The sequence below is a fragment of the Marmota monax genome, unplaced genomic scaffold (assembly GCF_021218885.2).
Source record: "Marmota monax isolate L192 unplaced genomic scaffold, Marmota_monax_Labrador192_F-V1.1 WCK01_AAM20220418_F8-fsc00136, whole genome shotgun sequence".
NCBI classification, from domain to species: Eukaryota; Metazoa; Chordata; class Mammalia; order Rodentia; family Sciuridae; genus Marmota; species Marmota monax.
This window is the reverse complement of record NW_026693905.1, coordinates 852,825-867,724: the sequence shown is the minus strand read 5'-3', so window position 1 is coordinate 867,724 and position 14,900 is coordinate 852,825. Positions and strand designations below refer to the sequence as shown.

General features: G+C 33.8%; 1 protein-coding gene across 2 annotated transcripts in view; it reads left to right on the top strand.

Annotated features, from left to right (window-relative positions):
• The window catches only part of Spag16 (sperm associated antigen 16), a 719,050-nt gene that overhangs the window by 488,867 nt on the left and 215,283 nt on the right, over window positions 1-14,900 (top strand). The window lies entirely within an intron of this gene.

Genomic DNA, 14,900 nt, shown 5'->3' with positions numbered 1-14,900 from the left:
CACCAGTAGCTGAGCTTTTACCCTGACTAATCCAATAGCTTTGGCCAAATATCTCAATGTCAAAAGCATTATAAGTATTCTACAAGGTAAGTCTGGCAAAAAGAAATCAATAACAAGGTATTGAATTTGATTAAAATGTTTACTTTCCCCCTTCCTCTCTCTCTCCCCGTTTTTAGCTAAATGGCCCTCTCTCATACTAATCTGATCTTTGTTATAGCTATTAGCTGACTTTCTGTCATAATGCCATGATGTAGAATTCATTTCCAAATCATGTATTTTTTTGCCTGTCCATGATTTCTGTATTAAGGTTCTTACTCTGATGTCATACCATGTGTCACTGAACTTAGTGGACTTTGAAGAGCTTTTACAAGCCCCATTTTCATAAATATTTATCTTGAGTCCAACAACTGTAAAATTCTTTATATAATTTTCAGAGGCAAAATATGCTTAGCAATATGATTTTGCCGTGAATTTTTAAGCTTAGTAATAATTAAGTTTTTTTAATCAATTTACTCATAAGACTTTTGGATATTATAGAAGATTCCAGGAAACTTATCTTAATATTTGTCTTGAACCTCAGTATCTTTTACATGTTTTATTCTTTCTGCTTAGAATAGTGTTCAAACTGTCCCTTCCCTTGCCCTTTACATAGTTAATTCATAACCTGTCTTCCTGGCTTACCTTTCAAATTCACTTTTTAAGGACATTTTCCTGATCTTCTGAAATTAGGATAATTTCCCAGTAAACGTTTCATCTCACATCTTATTAGCACCCATCACTCAGGTGTTTTTTTTTTTTTTTTTTTTTTTTTTTAAGAATGGATTGTGAATGCTCTAGAGCAGAACTTAATGTTCTCTTCTAAATTTTCAACACCTGATGGCACTGAAAAATATTTGTCATTTGACCACTGATCTAGCTGCTATTTAAGATTTCTTAATCTCATTCATACATCATGATTCAAATTGCCTTACTTTTCTGTTTGTCTCTCTGACAATTAGTCCATGCCTAACTAATTTTGTTAACGTTAAACACTGCTTATATCATGTTAAATTCCAGCACACTCTGTCACTTTCTGCTATTTATGGAATAAAATGATGCTCCTTAGAGTAACATTCAAGATCCTCCATAAATTGTCCAAGATCAACTTTTGACCTTGTCACATCCTGTTTTCTCCATCACAAGCATTTAATTCTAGATGGAGGAACTTAGAGATTGAGCATAGACTACTTCTTCCTGCTCTTAGGTTTGATATGAACTTTCTACATTATTTCCTTGTTCACATTGGATGTTATCCAACTTCTTACCTGTCCATCCACAACCTTACACTCTGAAGTGGTTTCTTTTTCCTTTCAAATACCACTGTTTCAATTATGGTTCTGTCAGGTTTTATTATTCACCATTAAGGAAAATTTTATCTTTCCTTTATCATCTCCATATTTTAGTAGTTTGGAAAATTCAACAATAAGCAGAACTGGAAACAATATTATTAATAATGAACATGTTTTCATAAAAATCAATTGATAATTTATGACTGAATACATAATTTTGATCAACATGTGTCAACATAGTATAACACCTTAATTGATAAAACTGAGGAAAAAGAAGACATCAGAGAGTTACTTGGGGTATTATAGATCAAGATGGATCAGACAGCATTTCTTCCTTTTATCCAAATAAAATTTAATAGAAAATGGCAATACATGGCAAAACACTTCATTAGCAACCACTGATGAATACAATGCATATGACATCCTGATGTAAACTTGTTCAGAAGGTAGCTAAATAGAAAGATTCTGTTGTCATACTTTAGGTGTTCAGTGTTTTTATCAATCCTACCTATATGACCAGGAAAGTTGAATTATAAAGTATTAGAATTGTACATGATGATAATGGTTACTGGTGATGATTGTCTCCTTTCAAAATGGTGCTGGGGATTAATTATCACATTTGAACATGTTGAGTGTGCCCTTTGATGCTGAAATATACCCCCATCCTGGGGCACATATCTAAGATCACTAAAAGGACCCACACATAACAGTGGGAGAAATATCAATTTCAGCAAATGCACAAATTCACCATAGAAACACATGAATCATGAGAAAACAAGGTAATAAGACATCTCCGAAGTTAGTAACTCTTCAGTAACTTAACCCAGAGGTAGGAAAGTGGAGAAAATACCAAATAATTCAAAAAGTTGATGGATAAATTATCAATGAATTAAAAGAAGATTTAAGGAATGAAAGATGGGAAAAGTGCTGGATATGAAAGAGCATTTTAATAAAGGGATAGAAATTCTGAAAAAGAATTTTTTCTTTTTTTAATTTATTTTCCCAGAGATCTTGCATATTTTCATATGTTCATAGTTTCATTTTTTCTTCCTTTTTTTCTTTATTACTATCTGATTTTTCTACTTTCATAGAAAAAACAACAAACAAAAATAAAAGAAATAAAAAATTCAACAAATCAAATAAAAATTCAGTCTAATATCTCACTAATAGGTTAGATCAAGATAGATGTAGTAGAAAAAACAGATAGTAAAGGAAAGAAAAAGAAGAAAGAAGTGAAACTATGAATATATGAAAATATGCAAGATCTCTGGGACAACACCAAAAGGACAAAATTCAAACTCCTAAGTCTTGAGGAAGGAGAATAGATACAGACCAATCGTACTCACTGAAATAATAGCAGAAAATGTCCCTAATCATGGGAAAGATATGAATATGCTGGTACTGGAGGCATTATAACTCTAAGGACAAGGACAGGAAAGAATTGCTCCAGGACATTTATAGGTAAAATGCCAAAAATTAATAATAAGGAAAGAGTTGTAAAAACATCAAGAGAGAAGCAACTGAGACATTTATAAAGCCAAATCCTTCAGAATAACATCATAGTCCTTAGCAGGAAATGTAAAGGCCAAGAGGGCATAGAAAAATATATTCCAAGAACTGAAAGATAATAACCACCACCTAGACTGCTACATATGGTAAAAATATCTATTAGAATCAAGGAAGAAATAAAAACCTTCCAAGATAAGCATGAACTAAATTAATTCATCACAACTAAGCCAATGTAGCAGAAGATACTTAAGGAACAATACAAACAGAAGAGAAAAATTAAAGTAACCAAGAGTATGGGAAGAATAAATATTATTAAAAGAATAAATAAATTAAAATTATTAATAATTCTAACATTGAAGTAAAATGACATAGTAATACATAGCTTTCTTTATGTGTGTAAAAATGTATTAGTATTTATTTTGTTTTTAAGAATAAGTCATCATTACCAACCCACGGCCACAGGCAGACACTTAGAACACGACAGCAGCTATAACCAAGACGATGCACTGGATCCTGAAGCCTGTGCTTTCATGTGTGCTCCTGTCCAGATGCCCAGAGTGTCCACCTTAACACATGTCTCCTGCTCTTACTTTGCACTTGACTTAAGTCAAATCCCGCAGACCAGTAACATTGCTATGTTGACTGTGAACCTTCAATTCTTGCAAAGAATTATAACAATTTTCCCATTTCTCCATTTCTCTATTGAGTTTTATCAGTATTTTTGATTGACTTTTTAAAAATAAATGACAGTGGAATGCATTAAAATTCTTATTACACATATACAGCACATTTTTTCATATCTCTAGTTGTATATAAAGTATGTTGGGCTGGGGTTATGGCTCAGTGGTAGAGCAGTAGCCTCGCATGTGCAAGGCCCTGGGTTCGATCCTCAGCACCACATAAAAATAAATAAAAATAAAAAGTTATCTTAAAAAATTTAAAAAAAAAGTATGTTGACACCAATTCATGTCTTCATACATGTACTTTGGATAAAGATGTGTATCACATTCCACCATCCTTGCTAATCCCCTGCCCCTTCTTTTCCCTCCCACCCCTCTTTCCTATCTAGAGTTCATCTATTCCTCCCATGCTCCCCCTCCCTACCACACTATGAATCAGCCTCCTTGTATCAGAGAAAACATTCAGCATTTGTTTTTTGGGATTGGCTAACTTTGCTTAGCATTGTCTTCTCCAATGCCATCCATTTACCTGCAAATGCCATGATTTCTATAGTAGTGGTGAATGTAAATGGTCTTAGTTCTCCAATTAAAAGACATGGACTGGTGGGTTGAATTAAAACACAAGACCTAATTGTATGTTGCCTCCAAGAAAAACTCATGACAGACAAGAACATTCACAGATTGAAAGTGAAAGATTGGAAAATAATATTCCATGCAAATGAAATCCAAAAGCAAGCAGGATTATATACTCACATACCAAAAAAAGCTGACTTCAAGCCAAAATGAGCAATAAGAAACAAAGAAGGTCATTACATCTTGGTAAAGGAAAAATCTAACAAGAGGACGTAATGTTTTTAAATATTTATGCTCCGAACCATGATGCAGATAATTTCATAAAGCAAATATTACTTGATAAAATGAGACAGATAGACTCCAAAACAGTAATAGTGGGGGACTTCATTATACCTCTCTCACCAAGAGATAGATCACCAAGACAGAAAATCAACTAAGACACAATAGATTTAATCTAATAGAGATCAAATGAACTTAGCAGACATATGCTGAATATTTTATTCAACTCCAGCTGAATAGACATTCTGAATTTCAGCCACTTATGGGAAGTTCTCCAAGACTGATTATTAGGACACAAAGCAAATTGGCATATAGAGAAAAATGAAAAGATCTCTTGCAACTTTTCAGACCATAATGTAATAAAATTAGCAATGAACAGGAAGAAAAACTGCAGAAACTATACAAATACATAGAAATTAAACCATATGCTTTTGAATGATAATAGTGGGTCATTGAAAACATTGAGGAAAATGATAAAATTCTTATAATCAAACAAAAATGGAAATTCAATATATCAGAATCTGTGGTATATGATAAAGGTGGTACTAAGGGGAAAATATAAAACTAGGAGTGCCTCTGATAAAACAAAAACAAAAACAGAGAGAACTCAAATAACCTAATGATACATCTCAAACTCATAAAACAACACTCCCCAAATCAGTGGAAGAAAAGAAATAGGGTCAGAGCTGACATTAATGAAAAGGGTTAAATTGCAATACTCAGGATCAATAAAACAAAGAGTTTATTCTTTTAACAGATAAAATTGATAAACCCTTATCCAAACTAACCACAGAAAGAGAAAGAAGACCCAAGTTAATAAAATTAAAGTTGAAAATGGAGGATATTATGAAAGATACCACAGAAAGTCAGAGAATCATTAGATTCTATTTTGAAAGCTTATATTCCAATATATTGAAATACTTCTAAGAAATAGACAAATTTTTTAGACACATTTGACCAACCCAAACTGAGGAAACAGAAAATATGCACAAACGAATAATAAACAATGAGATTGAAACAAAAACAAAGTCCTCCCAACAAAGAAAAGCCTAGGCCTGGATGGATAAACAGCTGAATTTGACCAGATCTTTAAAGGAGTACTGACATCAATGCTCTTCAGATTATTCCATGAAAAAGAAAGGAAGGATATATTTCCAAACTCAGTCTATGCAACTGATATTACCCTGATTCCAAAACTGTATAAAGATATATCAAGGAAAGAAGGTCATAGACCAATATACTTTTTAAAATCAGCTTTATCATTGCTGTGACTAAAGAATCTGATAAAAACAAGAGGATGAAAAGGTTACTTAGAGGTTCATGGTTTCTGAGGTCTCAGCCCACAGACCCCTGGCTTCATTGCTGTGTCTAAGATGAGGCAGAACATCATGGTGGAAGGACTTAGTAAAGGAAAGCAGCTGGGGGCGTGGCACCAGGAAGCAGAGAGAGAGTTCCTCTCACAATGGACAAAATATAAACCCCAAGGGCCCTACAGTTCCACTTTCTCCAGTCACACTTACCTGCCTATAGTCACCACCCAGTTAATCCCTATCAGCAGATTAATGCACTGGTTAGATAAAAGCTTTCATAACACAGTCATTTCACCGCTAAACTTTCTTTCATCGTCTCACACATGAATACCTCGACAAATATAGATGTAGAAATCCTTAATAAAATACTTGCAAACTGAATTCATTATCACAACAATAATAATTGTACATAATGATCAAGTTGGTTTCATTTCATAGATGCAAGATTGATTCAATATGTGCAAATAAATGCAGCACAGTACATAAACAGAACCACATGATCATTTCAATAAACTCAGAACAAGCCTTTGACAAAATTCCACACTACATCATGAATAAAAACCCTGAAGGAACTAGGGGTAGAAGAAACTTAACAAAATTAAGGCTACGTACAACAAACCCAAAGCAACATCATATTGAATGTAGAAGAACTGAAAGCATTTCTGCTTCAATAAGGAACACGAGAATAACATCCAATCTCATCATTCCTACTCAAAACTGTACTTGAAATTTTAATCATACTAATTAGACAAGAGAAATAAACTAAATAAATACAAGCGGAAAAGAAGTCAAATTATCTGTATTTGCCAATGACATAATCCTATTTTTAGAGGACCCTAAAACTTCCATCAGAAGATTTCTAGACCTTATAAACAAATACAATGAAATAGCTGTACAGAAAGCCAATATACAGCTGGGTGTGGTAGCACATACCTGTAATCTCAGCAGCTTGGGAGGGTGAGGTGTGAGAATTGTGAGTTCAAAGCCAGCTTCAACAACTTAGCAAGGCCCAAGAAACTTAGCAAGATCCTGTATCAAAATAAAATATATAAACACAAAGCTTATGATATGGTTCAGTGGTTAAGCACCCGTGGGTTCAATTCCCGATACAAGGAAAAAAAAAAAAAAAGAAAACCAATACTTTTTATACACCAATAATGAATCTGCTGAAAAAGAGATCAGGAAAAAAATTTCATTGTAATAGCTTAGAAAGAAAGAAAACACAAAACAAAAACAAAACAAAACCTAGGAATAAATATAACCCACAAGGCAAAAGACTTCTACGAGGGCAGTTGTAGAATTCTGAATAAAGAAATTGAAAAACACAATAGAAGATGGAAAGACCATCCATGTTCATGGAGAGGCAGAAATGATATTTGTTAAAAATGACCATTTTTACTAAAAGTAATCTACAGATTCAATGCATTCCCCATCAAAATATCAATGAAATTTTTCACAGAAGTAGGAAAAAAGATCCTAAAATTCATAAGGAAGGACAAAAGACCCAGAATAATCATAGTAAAGAATTACTATGACTATCAAAGAGAGAAATGCTGAAGGCTTCACAATACCTGATTTCAAATTATACTACTGAGCCCTAGTAATGAAAACAGCATGGTCCTGGCATCAAAATACACCGACACACCAATGGAATAGGATAGAAGACAATGAGACAAGCCCATACACCTGTAGTCACCTCATTCTTGACAAGGTGGCAAAAATATACACTGCAGAAAAGACAGCCTCTTTAATAAATATTGCTGGGGGAAATGGATATCAATATGTAGAAGAATGAAACTTGATCCCTGTTCTTCATGTTGTACAAAAGTCAACTCACCATGGACAAAAGACCCAGGTATAAGACCAGAAACTTTGCAACTGCTAGAAAAGAACTTAGGAGAAATGCTTCAACACAGAGGGGTAGACAGTGGTTTCCTAAATAGGACTCCTACACACAAGAAGTAATAACAAGAACCAATAAACGGGATAACATAAAATTAAAACTCTTCTACATGGCAGAGGAAATAATAGTATGATTATATAACATATAGAATGGGATGAAATCTTTGGCAGGTACTCTTCCAGCAGAGGATTATATTCAGAATAAAGAATACACAAAAAACTTATCATAAAAAAACAATAACCCAAGGAATAAATAGGCAAATGAACTAAAGAGATGTATCAAAAGAAGAAAAGCATATTGCCAGTTAAAATGTGAAAAAAATGTTCAACATCCTAAGCAATCAGGGAAATGCATATCAAAACTATACTGAGATTTAACTTACCCCAGTTAAAATGGCAAGCATCAAGAATATAAATAATAACAAATATTGGTGAGGAAGTTAGGAGAAAGGAACTCTTATACAAGTTGCTGTTATAGGAAATGAATTTGGAAATTTCTCAAAATGTTAAAAATTGAACTACTTATATGATCCAGATAACCTATGCTTTGGTATTTACTCAGAAGAATTAAAGTTAGCATAGTTCTGTGACATGAGTACACGTGTTCATCACAGCACAGTTCTCAGTAGTCAAATTATGGAATCAGTCTGGGTGCCCCTTGATAGATGAATACATAATGAAAATGTGGTATGTATATACTGAAGTTGTACTCAGCCACATAGAAAAATGAGATGTTGTCGTTTGCATAAAAATGAAGGGAACAGGAGAACATAGCTTATTTAGGAAAAATAAACGAGAATCAACAAGAAAAGTATTGCATTTGTTGCGTGTTTTCTGTCATATGTGGAAGCTAGAGGAAGGGTGGGGAATGTCATGAATATACAGTGGAGACTTTATAGAAGAAGTGGATCAGGGGATGGTAATGGGGAAGGTTATCAGAGATAGTGGGGAATGAACTTGATCAAAATGTGTAAGCATTTATAAATATGATACAATGAAACCTACCACTCTGTATCATCAGTATGCACTGATTTAAAAAAGAATTAGGACTTATCAACACTAATCTACTGTTTGGAGATGTAGAAATGAACAGAGAGCCAAGGTAGCCAAGGAAAAATAAATGAAAAGTCCTAGGAACAGAAGTAACTTCCAACCACCAAGTTCTCTTTAAGTGGAGAAGACATGTAACTATCTGATCTTCCAGAGCTCCATATAAATCAATGGAAAGCCCCAGTTCCTCGAACTAGCCTTAGGGGGAAAATAATATTCTTAATTAAAGAGCCTCAGTACTTGTAAGGAATATTTCTAAAAATCAGAAAAATTAGCAACCCGCAGGTCATCTCTCTACCCTCTCAAGCAAAACTTCACATGATCCAGTCAAGCTGCTCTTCTCCTCTTCTCCTAGTCTGTCTGTCTGTCTGTCTGTCTCTCTCTCTCCTCTCTCTCTCTCTCTCTCTCTCTCTCTCTCTCTCTCTCTCACACACACACACACACACACACACACACATGCACACACTAATGGTATAAAAATGAAAGACAAAAACTTTGGCTACTTAACTCTAGAGGTGAAGAAAAACAGATTTTAGGTAAATGACAGAGGGCATTAAGGATGGTGATATTAAAGCAGAATAATTCATAAGAATTAATTACTATCTGTGAGCAAATTCCATAGTGGCACACAGATATACCAAAATACAGCCTTGTTAATTACTGAATTTCAACAATAAAAGAAGTCCTCAAGTAAGCAGAGAGAAAAAGAAATTACTTACAAAGAAAACAAGACAAAACTGGCTGTTTTCAGGCTTTTCCATGTACTTGCCAGAAAATAATAAAGTAATATCTGCAAAGTGTTTAGAGGAAGAAAACTACCATCCATGTACACCATGTCTACCCAAACAATGTAAATCATCCCCAAATAAGTAGTCCACATGCTTGGCCTTGTTGAAGAAAACAACACCACATCAGTAGCAGAAAAACCTGAGAATAAAATCCATCCCCACGAGTGATGATTGGAGATGCAGTGGCAGGGACTGGCATGATATTCCACACCACAGAATACTGGATCAGCGCCAGCAAATTCTGAGAAAAAAGCAGCAAGTCTGTTACAGCAAAAACGAGTCTCCTTAAATGTACTAAGACTTGAGGGCATGAAACTTGTAAGCCCTTCTTGAAAAAAAAAATACACACACACACACACACACACACACACACACACACACACACACACACATATATATATATATATATATATATATATATATATATATATATATATATATCTGGCAAGAACATTCATCCAACAACAGATAAATAGATAAATAAATAAAATGAAAATAAATATTATAAAAAGAAATGGTGGATTAAGAACTGTTAAAGATCATCAAAGTCATTTAAAATTAGGACTCTGTATGTTGGTATATATTATAAAACTTGGGGAAAATAATAACTATAAGAATCTGGCAAGAAATAGAAGTTTAGCAATTCTAATTTTTGTGTGCTTCTGGGCTGGGTGTTTTCAGAATTTTGTATAAGTAAAAAAAAATTCCAATTTTTAGTTTGCTGTAATTTTAGACCTAGAGAAATAACAATAGCAGGGTTTTCATATTGTCTTCATTCTCTCTTACTTTAATATTAATATCTTATATAACCATGGTACAGTTGGCAACACAAGAAATTAATATGGGTGTAATGCTCTTAACTATATAATTTAATTGGAATCCTCCAGTTTTTCCACTGATGCTCTTTATCTGTTCTGGAATCCACTTCAGGATCCTTTGCTGCTTTTGGTGGTTAGGTCTTTTTCATCTCCAATCTGTGACATTTCCTTCATTTTTGATCATTATGATCATGGCATTTCTGTAAAGTACTGGCTATGTATTTTGTAAAATTACCCTCAAATTGCATTTGTCAGATGTTTCTCCTGATCAAACTTAGTGATTTCTGAGAAGATAACACAGAGTTGATGTGTCTTGATTATATAGTATCAGCTGATAAAATATGTAACTTAAAAATTAACTTCTTGGATTTCTCTTTTTTGAAAAAAAAATAAAGTGGGTTGAAAAAGAAATTTCTTAAAGTTCAAAAGTCCCGGCAGTTTAATTCACTTTTTTTTTTAGGAGAATTCAGATAATGGATGGTGAAATTTGGGGATATATTATTAAATTTTACTTTATCTTTTCTTACTTTTTCATTGTACTTTTTATAATTTTTAATAATTATATCACTTTAATTAAAAAAGATATTCAGGGCTAGGGTTGTAGCCCAGTGGTTGAGCATTTGCCTAGCATGTGTGAGACACTGGGCTCCATCCTCAGCACTACATAAAAATGAATAAAATAAAGGTCCATCAACAACTAAAAATAATAATAATAATAAAAATATACTCAGAGATGGGGTGAAGTTTAATGCTACAGTGCTTGCCTAATATGTACAAAGCCCCAGGTTTTATCCCCAGCAACACCTACTTCCACCTTCCCAACCAGAACAGAAAAAGAAAGTGACAGGCTTTGGTAATTTAGTAGATTGTCAGTTTCTTCTATGTTGTAATTAGCTTGAGATGAAGAACAGTTGATACCCTTTTATATTGAATTCTTTCTGGCTAGCAAGTGGCTAGCTCAGTAAACATATTCTTTTTTTAAAATTCATTTTAATTAGAGCATTATGGTTATAAATAATATTTGGGTTCATTTTGATAAAATCAGACATGTAAGCAATTTGATTTTAATTCCCATCACTTCCCCATTTCCCTCCTCTCCTCCCTTCTACTATTCTCCTTCCACTACTCATTTATTTTTGATTGGTACTCTCTAAATATACATAAAGGTGAAATTTTCTTTGGTACATTTATATATGCATAAATCATGATTTTGTTAAATTTATTTCATATTTCCTTTCCTTTCCCATCCTTCCTTCCTCCCTCTTGTTCTTCTTTAACTTTCTGATCTTCCTTATACGTTTATGTTACACCCCAACCTTCTTTCCCTTATTTTGCTTTAGCTTTCACGTGAGAGAAAATTCAACCCTTGATTTTCAGAGTTTGGCTTATTTCACTTAGCATGACTTTAACCATTTGCATCCATTTACTGGCAAATGCATATATGTGTGTGTGTGTGTGTGTGTGTGTGTGTGTGTGTGTGTATATATATATATATATATATATATCACCTGTTCTTGATTAATTCATCTATTAATGGACATCTGGGCTCATTCTACAATTTGGCTATTGTGAATTGTGCTGCTATAAACATTGAAGTAGCTGTTTCACTATAATGTGCTGATTTTAGTTCTTTTGGATAAATATCAAGAGTGGGATGGCAAAGTCATATTGTGGTTCCATTCCTAGTTATTTGAGGAATCTCCAGACTGTACTGCTTTCTGGAGTGGTTACACTGATTTTCAGACCCTCAAACAATGTATCAGTGCACTGCCCCCCCATCCTTATTACCATTTGTTATGATTTGTTTTCTTGATAATTGCCATTCTGATTAGAGGGAGATGAAATCTTAGTGTAGTTTTGGTTTGCATTTCCCTGGATGCTAGAGATATTGAACATTTTTCATACATATATTTTCATACATTTGTTGTCCATTTGTGTACCTTCTTTTGAAAAATATCTGTTTAGTTCATTTAATGAATAGGATGTCTGTTTTTTAAGTGTTGAGGGTTTTTTTTAGTTCTTTATGTATTCTAGATATTAATCCCATATCAAAGGAGTAGCTAGCAAAGATTTTCTCCCATTCTGTAGGCTCTATCTTCACACTTTTAATCATTTCCTTTGCTGTAAAGAAGCTTTTAATTTGATGGTATACCATCAAATTATTAATTATTGGTTTTATTTCTTCTACTTCAGGGGTTGTGTTGAAGAATCAGTGCCTGCACCAATATGCTGGAGTGATGACCCCATGTTTTCTTCCAGCAGTTGCAAAGTTTCTGGCCTACTTCCTAGGTCTTTGATCCATTTTGATTTGATTTTTGTGCAGGGTGAGAGGGATCTAATTTAATTTTTCACATGTGCATATTCAGTTTTCCCAGTACGATTTGTTAAAAGGCTATCTTTCTACAACATATATTTTTGACACCTAGTAGAGATATTCTTTAACAATATCTAATTTAATCCATGTGTTCTGAGAAATCCTGCACTTTGAAGAACCCACTGCAGAGTGGCATGCTTCTTTTAAAGGGAAAAAATAATCTATTTTCTCTTGATAAATTTTAATGGCAGATATATTATTCTAAGCTTAAAAACTCAGACCATAAGTTCCATATTTGAGAATTTCTATAAAATCTGATGTACAAATACGATTATCCTATTAAAAAACAGCTACCAACAATTGGGTTAAGACAATCATTCTGTAAGCCATTTTGGATCCAAACTTATGGCCTTTAACCCTCCAAAATTAATTAGTTTGAGTCATATCCTATTTGACTATTGATGGAAATTGGAAAGATTTGCCTGGAAAGTAATTAATGAAAAATACTGTAAATGGAAACAATCTTATTTATAGAACTTGTTTGTGGAAAATGTATGTAGGCAGAAAAAAAATGTTCTTTATGGAGACAGTGAGCCAAGAAGAAAGAATTTTTCAGGTTGTCAAACTTCTTCTAAAGTAGAAGATGTGTGATAAGAACCCTTATATAGTAATGACAATTGCATTAGTGTATCACAGTTATGAAGTTAGGCCTCTTTTGGCCTAATTTTATGACCACCAAACAATATTCTAACTACAAATTGGATTCCATTTCAGACTCTTAAGGTTGGGAGGGAGAATTTGAAAATTTGAGTGTTCTGGTATGTAGAACTATACTTCTTTTTTTATATTATCATTTTGCTTTATTTTTACATGTATTTTATGAGTTTCTTCAAAATGAATTTGTCTCCTTTGCCTGATCTACCTTTGGTCCACCACAGTGTCTTCTTCCTCCAATTCCTAACCCCAAGGGTTGCAGCATTGAGAGGCTGCTGTGTGGCCTGTCTCTCCCTTTCTCTTTTATGTATTTTCCATTTCAACAGACATCAAATGAGACTGAACTTAAAATTTTTAACCTTTCAACCCTTTTTTTGGTATAATGTTTTGTGGTTAATTGATAGTACAGCTAGAAGCAAGGTTCTTTTAGCCATATCCTTAGGTTTGTGTTATCTGAAACATGAAAAACAGATGGGTTTTATAATTTTTTTAAGCTCTATGATATGCAAAGGTGCTTGAGAAGGCAATCGTGCTTCTTCATGTACCAACTGTTAAGATACAAATGCATGAGCCTAAGCCCCATGTGATTCAGGAAATTCAGAGTGGGGTCAGAGAGTTTGATCCCACAAGTCCCCCTGTGATGCTAATGCTTTTTGCTGGGACTACACATTAGGAACTACCTGCCCCTCAAAATGATCATCTCCCAGAAGATGAAGGACTGATCTACAAACTAGTTTATTTTGTCACACTATTGAATCATCCTTCCCTATGGTTACTTGTATAATCTCCATTGTTTATAATTCCTTTCTCTTTTTAGTATAGGACCACTGGTTTTTCTGGACTATTTTAGTTTATTTTAGATGCTTCTACTTTTTACTCTCTTCTATTAAACTGACAGAAACTGATATATGTCTACTCTTTAAAATTAGATAAACAATTTAAAAAGACAAAAATAGCTACATTAATCAGGTTTTTGTTGCTGTAAACGACATCAAGGAAGAAAGGTTTATTTTGACTCATAGTTTCAGAGGTCTCACTCCATTCTTAGCAAGTTCCATTGCTTTGGGCCTAAGATGAGGCAGTGCATCATCACAGAGGGAAGGCATAGCAGAGGAAAGCTTTTTAGTCCATGGCAGCTGGAAAGCAGAGGGAACGAATATGGGAGTGGGAAATAACTAGTAGTTGGGATGGGGGGAGATAAAGGGATTGAGTACAGGAAATATGGTTTTAGTGCATTCCCCTAGTGAGGTATTTCCTCCAACTAGGTCCCGCTTCCTAAAGTTTTAATCACCTTCCAATAGACCATTCAAATTATTTATCCATAAAATGAAATAATCCACTAATAAGATTAGAACTCTTATGATCCAGTCATTTCCTTAAAGCCCCACTTCTGAACATTGCTGCACTGGGGACTGAGTCTTCAACACATGAGACTTTGGTGGACATTCCAGATCCAAATCCTGACAATAGCCATCTACTTACTGAGATAGTCAGTGATTAAACATACCCTATTGTTTTACCCTGTTATGCTCAAAACTCATCATTTTGAAGTCATAACTGATCGTAACCTGCTTTGGTTTTCCAAAATGTGTAATGACACAACTTGCTTAAAAGCAATCCCGTTCCCTTAATCTT